The sequence below is a fragment of the Choloepus didactylus genome, chromosome 6, assembly GCF_015220235.1.
Source record: "Choloepus didactylus isolate mChoDid1 chromosome 6, mChoDid1.pri, whole genome shotgun sequence".
NCBI classification, from domain to species: domain Eukaryota; kingdom Metazoa; phylum Chordata; class Mammalia; order Pilosa; family Megalonychidae; genus Choloepus; species Choloepus didactylus.
In genome coordinates, this window is record NC_051312.1 from 51,157,008 (window position 1) to 51,168,008 (window position 11,001).

Below are 11,001 nucleotides of genomic sequence, written 5' to 3' on the forward strand. Positions count from 1 at the left end.
TTTCTTCACTGTTGTTTCTGTCATTGTCTGAGCGAAAATAGTGCAATGAAAAAAGTGAAAATAGAACAGAATTTCCATCGTTTTTGAAATAGTGGAGGACCATGAGAGGTAAAACAGATGGTGTGGTAGATTCATCCAAGGGTTTTCCAAACTCAAGTTTCCAGCATTTTGTTCCTGGTGGCCTCAACATTATCAGCAAAAGAGAAAAATGAGGTCATCTTTGAAAGAAAGGGGAAGTGGAATTGCTATCTAGGGATCTTAGAGAGACTTCTCTGGGTTTCTGTTTCCAAGAAGCTCAAGTAAAGCAGGGCTGTAATATTCATTTCAAGGAAATGTTCATTAACTGATAATAGATGCACTTTGCCCTAATATTTTTCTTCTCCAGCTTAAAGTGCTTCACAACAGACATCATGTCTTAATATCAACACAGAGGATTTAAAATTCATTTCATGTATCTCCCCAATAACTGCAGGCAAGTTAAACTAATACTATTTAAGTTGTTACGACCTTTAGTGGTCATAATTTAGGTTGCACTAACCCTTCTGTATATGGTGTTAAATAATTCATCCAAAGAGCATTCACTCTACAAAAATTTAATGAGTTGTTAACCATCAGAGAATTCCTGTTCTAGGTGCTAAAACACAAATAAAAACAGAGATTTTTCTCCTCCAGGAGATAATAGCCTGGTAGAACAAATACAACAGAATTGATTAGTAAGTGACTCTTAAATTTGTAAGATACAGTAGGACGGTCACTGTATATTAATCTGTATATCCCATAAAACAATTTGTGCAGTGTTTGGAACATAACTGGTGCTCTATAAATAGTGGCAGAGTTTTGTCAATTTGTTTTTGACTAAGCTTTGTCTCTAAGGAACTTAAGTAAGCTCTTTGAGTCTAGAGGATTGATTTTTTATTAATATCTTTGGTCTTTCCCAGCTAGCAAAGGATTGGGCACATCAGAAGTGCTTATTAGTAACTACTTATGGATTTAATGACCTCATAGCATATGGTCACTTTCTTAAGGAGATCATTCCTAGAGCCCTAGCAGGACTTCTAGAAAATCTGTCAGATAAGCACACATACTAACATGAGATAAAAATCATTGAAACAAATGATTGGATAGCTCACCTTTGTTATTTTTAATTGTTAAGCTTGATGTGAAGATTTTAGGTCTTAAAAAGACATGGGGAGCTGGGGGCAAGATGGCAGAAAAGGGAGGTGTAGAATTTGTTAGTCCTCTAGAGGGACATCTGTTACCAGACACACAGTACGCCAGTCTGGAATGGGTGGAACAGCCAAGATCTCAGCATACAAACTGTAAGTAAAGCCCCTGCTGAGGCTGGCATCCCTACCGCACTGGCATGGCAGGCTGATTTGGAGTCACTTTCCTGTGGGAAAAAGAAGCAGTCTCTACTAGGAGCAAGGGAAGGTAGCTCCACCAAGCTCCATTTGCAGTTTTAATTAGCATATTTGGACTATCGAATACAAGCTATGAGCACCGATAAACCCAGAACAAGCAGGAAAGGAACACGGAGGTCTCTCCCAACAGAGAAGAGGTGGGGATGATGGAAAAATAATAACTAAAAACAAAGGGTTTCAGAGTTGGATGAGCTCAGAATACTGGAAAAGGGCCATGTCCCAAGAAAAGGGGCACATAGAGCCCCAGGTACCAACTCTGGTTCTTGACTGGTGAAACTGGGGGACTGGGTACTGGCTCTGAAAAGGGGATTTCTTTCTTTTTTCTTTTCTTTTCTTTCATTGAAGGTAGCTCACTAGAGAAAGCCTCAGGAATTTTCAAATGTCAGTGGTGACCCAGGCAAGGGTGGAGTTGAGATAGTCAGAGAAACAAAGGAAAAAGTCAAGTGAAGGAGATAATTCCCTGAAGGGTATATCTTCCCTAAGAAAAGCAGGAGGTTGGGGGTGGGACCCAGCTCAAGTGGTGGCCCTCCCTCAGAGAATTCAGATCCCAAGGCCTGGGGAGAAAAAAAAATACACGAACAGCTTAAGCTTGCTTTAACCATGCCCCAGGCAGGTACAGGGTCTGCTGAGAATTAAAGGCACCCCACCTCTTTACACCAGTGAGGAGCTGTTGGCTGACAGACCCACCTGCTAAACAGGTAGGAAAAGCAGAAAGTTTAGAAGTCTCACAGGAAAGACTGACATCTGCTGTATCTCATTCTTAGGGAAACATAATACTCATTACACCCTCTTCCTGAGACCTGGGCCCTTCTGGTCCGGGAATATCTGATTGTGGTAATCAAAGAAACTAGAAGCCTAGACAACAAAAATTTAAAAGTCGCACTAAGAAAAATGAAGCTATGGCCCACTCAAAGGAACAAACTAACCCTTCAAAAATGATATAGGAGGTGAAACAACTAATTAAAGATGTTCAAACAAATATTGTAAATCAATTCCAAAATAAAATCAACATGTTGAGGGAAGATATGGCAAAAGAGATGAAATATATAGAGAAGACATAAGGCAAACATAAGAAAGAACTAAGAACTTGAAAGTTTGAAAAAACAGTTGGCAGAATGTACAGGAATGAAAGTCATGATAGAAGAGATGAAAAACACAATGGGAACATACAACAGCAGATTTGAAGAGGCAGAAGAAAGGATTCATGAACTAGAGGACAGGACATCTGAAATCTTACAAATGAAAGAACAGATAGGGAAAAGAATGGAAAAATATGAGCAGGATCACAGGGAACTGAATGACAACATGAGTCACATGAATATACATGTCATGGGTGACCCAGAAGGAGAAGGGAAGGGAAAGGGGACAGAAAGAATAATGGAGGAGATAATCACTGAAAATTTCCCATCTCTTATGAAAGACAAAATTACAGATCCAAGAAGTACAGCGTGTCCCAAATATAATAGATCTGAATAGACCTACTCCTAGACACTTAATAATCATATTATCAAATGTCAAAGACAAAGAAAGAATTCTGAAAGCAGCAAGAGAAAAGTGATCCATCATATACAAGGGAAGCTTGACAAGAATATGTGTGGATTCTCAGTAGAAACCCTAGAGGCAGGAAAGCAGTATTTAAGCTACCAAAAGAGAAAAACTGCCAACCAAGAATTCTATATCCAGCAAAACTGTCCTTCAAAAATGAGGGAGAGTTTAAAATATTCTCAGATAAACAGACACTGAGAGAGTTTGTGAACAAGATACCTGCTCTACAGGAAATACTAAAGGGAGCACTACAGACAGATAGTAAAAGACAGGAGTGAGAGGTTTGGAAAAGAGTGTAGAAATGAAGACTATCAATAAGGGTAAAAAGAGAGAGAAAAAATAAAAATAAAATAAGATGTGACATAAAAAATCCAATTGACAAATGGTAGACCATAGACAACACATTGAGTGAAATTACACAGAAACAATTACTATATGGTCTCACGGATATGAAGTAGCATTAATCATGAACTCTGAGAGTTAAAGTTGAGAACACAGGTTATAGAAAGATGGTAGAGATTGGGCATTTGATGCTGAAGGAGTACAGAATGTTTTACAGGATTGATTGTATAGGTCCAGAAATGGATGCCACAATACTGTGTGATGGTAGCACAATATTTTAAGTACTCTGAACAAAGATGAGTGTGAAAAGAGGGAGGCTAGATAGAAGGAAAGATAGAAGATAATGACTGGGACTGTAGTGAAACCTAGAGTGACCAATGATGGTGATTAGGTGTACAAATATAAGAATGTTTTTACATGAGGGAGAACAAATGAATGTCAATTTTGAAAGGTGTTAAAAACTAGATGTTATGGGGAAAATATAATCAATGCAAACTAGAGTCTATAGTTAACAGTGACATTTTTTATTTAATTTAATTTAATTTAATTTAATTTTGAAATAAATTCAAAGTTACATGAATAGTTGCAAAAACAATACTAGCACCATACACAGAATTCCATCATACCCTGACCCCCCTTCCCAGATAGCTCAATCCACCAACTTTAACATGCTGTCACATCACTATTTCTTTCCTCCCTCCCTCCATCATATATTTCTCTGTCTTCTGAACATATGAGAACATATGAGAGTTAGCTGCACACATCCTTGAACATGCACTATAATTCACATATGTACTTCCCATGAACAAGAACATTCTTTTATGTAATTCCATTAAGCTCAGCTAAGAAGTATAAGAGATTCGACAATGATACAATGCTTACATTCTATATTTCCTTTTCCTTATGTCTCAACTGTGTCCCTTCGAGCCACCTGTCCTCCACCTTCCAATCCCATCCAAGTTCATCCTTAGCATTCAATTGTCGTCTAGTTAGACTGTCTTTTTTTTTTTTTTTCCTTTTTCAATTGTGGAAACATATATACAGCCTAAATCTTCCCATTCCACCCCCTCCCTAGCCTTACCATTAGTGGGATTAATCACATTTAGAATGATGTTATGCTCTTTCCCACCATCCATTACTAGAAATTTCCCTTCACCTCAAACAGCAACCCTGCACTCCTTTCTTAACTCCCCATTGCCCCTTCCCCCATTTCTCTTAACCCAAACTCTAATTTTCATCTCTATAGTTACATTCTCTGATAATTTCTTTGTGTTTACTGTGGGGCTTAAAATTAACCTCTTAAATCCATATCAATCTTGTTTTTCTTTGATACCACATTCACTTCAATTGGGCACATAGACTATGTTCCTGTACTCCTTCACTCCCCCACCTTTATATAGTTGTCTAAAATTACATATTTTACATTGAGTTCAAAACCACTGATTTGTCCTTAGAGTTTGTATATTTTTTATCATGTAGGAAGTAAATAGTGGAGTTATAGTTCAAAAATTATTGACTTCTATTTGCATTCCACTGTTTTGGAGAATGTTCTTTGAGTATATTCAATTTTTTTTTTTTTTTTTAATTTCTTGAGGCTTGTTTTATGTCCCAGCTTATGGTCCCTTCTGGAGAAAGATCTGTGATCACTAGAGAAAAGTGAGTGTCCTGGTGATTTGGGATGTAAGGTACTATATGTGTCTGTTAAAATTCTCTATATCTCTTTCTCCTTTCTTTGTCTCTCTTTTGGTAGGGCTTCCTTTAGAATCTGAAGTAGGGCAGGTCTTTTAATGGCAAAGTCTCTCAGCATTTGTTTGTCTGTGAAAAATTTAAGCTCTCCCTCAAATTTGAAGGAGAGTTTTGCTGGATAAAGTATTCTTTGCTGGAAATTTTTCTCTCTCAGAATTTTAAATATGTCATGCCACTGCCTTCTCACCTCCATAATGGCCACTGAGTAGTCACTACTTAGTCTTATATTGTTTCCTTTGTATGTGGTGAATTGCTTTTCTCTTGCTGCTTTCAGAACTTGCTCCTTCTCTTCAGTATTTGAGAGTCTGATCAGAATATGTTTCGGGGTGGGTTTATTTGGATTTATTCTATTTGGAGTTTGCTGGGCATTTATGCTTTGTGTGTTTATATTGTGTAGAAGGTTGGGGAAGTTTTCCCCAACAATTTCTTTGAATACTCTTTCTAGACCTTTACCCTTCTCTTCCCCTTCTGGGACACCAATGAGTCTTAAGTTTGGACATTTTATTTTATCTATCATATCCCTGAGATCCATTGTGATTTTTTCAATTTTTTTCTCCATTCTTTCTTTTGTTCTTTCATTTTCTGTTCTGTGGATTTCTAGGACATTGAGATGTTGTTCAGCTTCCTCTAGTCTTGTATTGTGAATATCCAGAGTCTTTTTAATTTGGCCAACAGTTTCTTTTATTTCCATAAGATCTTCTATTTTTTTATTTATTCTTGCAATGTCTACTTTATGCTCTTCTAGGGTCTTCTTTATGGCACTTATATCCTGGGCCATGGTCCTCTTGATGTCCTTTAAATCCTTTGCCATGTTTTTGTTCTTTGATTGTAGTTCTTTAATTAATTTTGCGAGGTACAGCATTTCTTCCAAAATCTTGGTTTGTGGGTTTGGAGCTGGATTCTCCATATCATCTGGTTTTATCATATGCATTAAGATTTTCTGTTGTTTTGGGGCTCTTGGCATTTGTTTTCTTTGATAGGGTTCTTTCAAGTTGTGTCAAAAAAAAAGGATATCAATCTAATTTTTCAGAGACACAGTTTGGTGATGTACACTTTCTCTTACTAACCAGCAGATGGCATCTGTGAATCACTTATTGCCCTCAAGTCAGTTCTCCCCAACTTTGTGGTATGTGGGGATCTGATTCTTTTGGGGTCCAATTGGTGCACTTAATTTGGGTGTGTTGTCGGTGCTGTCTGCCCTCAATGAGGGGCATGTGCCTGAGTGGTTAGGGAGGAATGGCAGGTCTAACAATCAAATCTCCTAGGTGTTCCCGGAGATTTAAGGCTGTTCTCTGCTGCTGACACAAAAGTCCTTGGTATTGGCGTAGGTTCCCTGGGATTTCCAAGAAGTTCCCCCCTCCCTGCTGTGCTTTTCCAGGACCTCTGTTGGGGGGTGGGGTGGGCCGTGCCATGTCACAAGTGAGCGCCGGCCTTCAGGGAAGCCCTGGGCTGCCGGGCTGTGTAGGGGCATTCCCAGCCCACTTCAAAGATGGCTGAATGGGACATGTTACCTTCCCCCTTTCTGCACAGCTCCGCTCTCCCAGCTCCAGGACAATCAGCTGTGGGTGTATTCAAGGCCACTGTCCATGGCCGATATTGTGTTGTGCGAGTGATGCTGCAGGAAAGACTCCCTGTCAGGCTGGGTTTCTTGCCTTGGGTCTGTGTTGTGTGTTCAGCTGGGCAGGAGTAGCCCTGCCCACTGGGGAGACAGCTGGAGGCTGGGCCTCCCGGCTCGGCTCTGCGCCATGTGCTTGGCCCCGGGCAGGAGCAGCCCCGCCCGCTGGCGCGATGGCTGCGAGGCTGGGCCTCTCGGCTCAGCTCCACGCTGTGTGTTTGGCCCGGGCAGGAATAGCCCCACCCGCTGGGGAGACTGCTGCAAGTTGTGTTTCTCCCCTTTGTTTCCCTGGACCTGAGACAATCAGCAGTGGGTGTGGGAAGGGGTATCTCCACCCCAGACACCGAGACTTAGTCCAGACCACTCTGTCTTATCTGCAGTTGTTCCCGGGCTGCTTTTATTTTTTTTTTTTAAAGTCCAATCCACCGTTTACCCCCAACGCAGCATGGCCAGGGGATTCAGCCTATTCACTCACTCATTTCAGAATGCAGACTCCTGGTTTCACCAAACGCATGTTCCCTGTGGCTTTAGCAGAACTTGTCCAGCTGGTGCTACTTTAGAAGTGGTGTTCTGGGTCCTTTCTGGTTTTTTATCTAGTGTTTTCCACAGAGGTGTTTTTTTCTCTGTCTCACCTAGTCGCCATCTTAGGTTCCTCCAACAGTGACATTTTAGTATGCTTCCATTAACTGTAACAAAGGCAATATACCAAAGCTAAATGCCTATATGAGGGAGATACAAGGGAGTGGTATGGGATTCTGGGTGGTGGTGGTGTTGTCTGAACTTTTCATTGTATTTTATTTTATTTTATTTTTATTTTTTATTCTATCTTTTATTGTTTGCTACTTTTTTTTCTCCTCTTCCCCTTTCTTTGCAGAAAAAATGGAAATGTCCTCATACAGATTGTGATGGTGAATGCATAACTATGTAATTATAATGGGAACCATGATTGTTTACTTAGGACGGATTGTACGGTGTGTGAATAAAACTGTTTAATAAATAAGCAGATCAAGGTCCTGCAACCTCAGTATGGGGTATATAGTTGGAAGATTGGGGAGCAAGGACGTGAATGGACATTTACACACTGGTATATATGGTGGCAGTATTCACTATTTGCAATAGATGGAGGTGTACATTGACTGATGAACAGAATGGTGGACTGTAGTGTGCCAGTTTGGATGTATTATGGCCCCCAAAATGCCATTATCTTTATGCAGTTTTGTGGGGGCAGACATATTAGTGTTGATTAGATTGGAATTACTTGATTGAGTGTTTTCATGGAGATGTGACTCAATCAACTGTGAGTGAAATGTTTGATTGGACATTTTCCATGGAGGTGTTAATCTGACTAGGTGGGTCTGAATTAAATCACTGGAGCCATATAAAGAGTTCACAGACAGAAGGACCTCAGAGCAACTGAGAGTAATATTTTGAAGAGGAGCTGCACCTAAGAGGACAAAATGCCCCAAGAGCAACATTTTTGAGAAGGCCATTTTGAAATGCAACCTGGGAGCAAGTGGATTCCAGCCAAATGCCTTCCAAGCCAACAGACGTTTTCTGGATGCCAATGGCCATCCTTCAGTGAAGGTACCCTATTATTGTTGCCTTACCTTGACACTTTATGGCCTTAAGATTATAACTTGGTAGCCAAATAAACCCCCTTTACAAAAGCCAATCCATTTCTGGTGTTTTGCAAAATGGCAGCATTAGCAAACCAGAACATGTAGTGTATGCATACAATAGAATATTGAGTGGCTACAAGAAGAAATGAAGCTGTGAGACACGCAACTAGGTGAATGGATCTTGAATACAGCATTTTGAGTGAAGTACACCAGAAACAAGAGGACAAATATTATAATGCCTCACTAATATGGACTAACTATAATGTGTAAACTCTAAGAACTGAATCTTAGAGCACACCTTATCAACGAAATGCTTATTGTATTGGTACCCGGATTGTAAGCTCTTACAGCAGTCACATCTATTCCTGAGTAGTAATAGTTATCTCTAAATCCTGAGATGCTGAGCTCCTTGTGTATAACCTGGTCAGTCTCTGGAACTTTGGGTATCTGCGTGACACATGAGACTAGGAGCTAGAGCTTGGCAGCTATGAATGTCAGTCATACCTCATACAGCAACTGTTGAAAGAGCTGAAAATTCAAACTTTAATTAGAGATATGAATGAAGAGGATATGGTTAGGACTAAGGCAAATCAGGCCCAAGGCTAAAGAATGATACTGACTGGGTTTTAGAACTACAACTTATGTGTGAGACCAAAGAAGGAGCTGTTTATCTGGTTCAGGATCTATATTTTCTGTGGCACACTAGATAATTTAACTTTATGATAAGTTTGAACACCATAGGTGCAGGTAGTGGTGAATGGGAATTGGGATTTGGTGAATTTATACAGGCTGGGTTGAAATCCTAACACATCCCAGAGTGATATGGGCAGAGAGTATAAGTGTGTTTGCAGGGTCCCCAAAGGAGCTGGGGAGAAGTGCAGAAGTGTTTGACTTCCCCATCTGGGCTATTGCTGATTTTCCCGCAGACATTGAGGACTGCCAATTTAGTGGGCCAAGCCCTCAATCTAGGGCTTTCCCCTGAGAGGCTAGTTGATGCAAGGGAGATGCTAAGCCCACTTATAATTGTGCCTAGGAGTACCCCCCCCACCCTGAGAGCCTCTTTGTTGCTCAGATGTGGCCCCTCTCTAAGTCCACTCAGCAAGTGAACTCACTACCCTCCCCCGTTTGTGGGACATGACTACCAGGGGTGTAAATCCCCCCTGGCAACATGGGAAACAACTCCTGGAGATGAATCTGGACCCAACACTGTGGGATTGAGAGGATCTTTTTGACCAAAAGGGGGAAGAGAGCTGAAACAAAATAAGGTTCCAGTGGCTGAGAGATTTCAAATGGAGTTGAGAGATCACTCTGGAGGGTACTCTTACATGCTATATAGATAACATCTTTTAGTCTTTAGTGTGTTGGAATGGCTAGAGGGAAATACCTGAAGCTGTCAAACTGCAAACCAGTGACTGTGATTCTTGAAGACAACCCTGTAACTATTTAGATTGCATAGTGTGACTGTAGAATTATGAAAACCTTGTGGCTCACACTCCCTTTATCCAGTGTATGGAAAGATGAGTGGAAAAATGGGGACAAAAATTAGATGAAGAGTAGGGTGGACTGAAGGGGATGGAAAGATTTAGGTGTTCTTTTTAATTTGGAGTAAGGAAAAAGTTCAAAAATTGATTCTGGTGATGAATGCACAACTGTATGATGGTGCTGTGAGTAACTGATTGTACACTGTGAATGACTGTAGGGTGTGTGAAGATATCTCAATAAAACTGTATTAAAAAAGTAAATGAACAATGGGGGGAGGAGGGGAATGTGATGTTTGAGATGTTCTTTTTTATTTTAATTTTAATTTTATTTTTTGGAGTAATGAAAATGTTCAAAGTTTGACTGTGGTGATGAAAGCACAACTATATGACGATACTGTGAACAACTGACTGTGCACTTTGAATGATTGTATGTTATGTGATTATATCTCAATAAAATTGCATAAAAAATAAACAGAGGTATACAAGTGCTGGAGAAACTATGGAGAAAAGGATGTACCTCTTCACTTTTGGTGGGGAAGTAGAATGGTGAAGCCCATCTTGAAGGCAGTGTGGTGGTTCCACAGGAAGCTAAGTATGGGGTTTCCATATGGTCCTGCAAACTTGTTATTGGGTATATACTTGGAAGAACTGAGAGCAGGGATATGAATGGAGATTTCCACACTGATGTTTATGGTGCAATATACATGAATTTCAGTGGATGGTGGTGGTTTTAGGGTACGTCAACTGGTAAATGGAATGGTGAACTGTGGTGTATACATAAAATGGAATATTGAGCAGCGGCAAGAAGTAATGAAGTTGTGAGTTATGCAGCTAGGTGAATGGAACTTGAGGATGGTATGTTGAGTGAAATAAGCCTGAAATGAGAAGTCAAACATTAAAACACCTCACTAATATGGACTAAATATAATGTGCAAACTCAGAATTAAATCTGAGAGGATAAGCTATCAGGAGAAAGCTTATTATAAAGGTTCCTAAATTGCAAGCTCTTACAGCAGTCACATCTATTCATGAATTGTAACAGTTATTTCTAAATTCTGAGATGCTGAGCTGTTTGTGTATAACCTGGTCAGTCCCTGGAATTCTGGGTATCTGTGTGACACCTGAGACTCAGAGCCAGAGTTCAGCAGCTATGAATGTCAGCATTACCCCATACAGCAACTGTTAAAGAAGTTGAAAAAGAGATCAGACTTCAATTAGAGATATGAATGAAG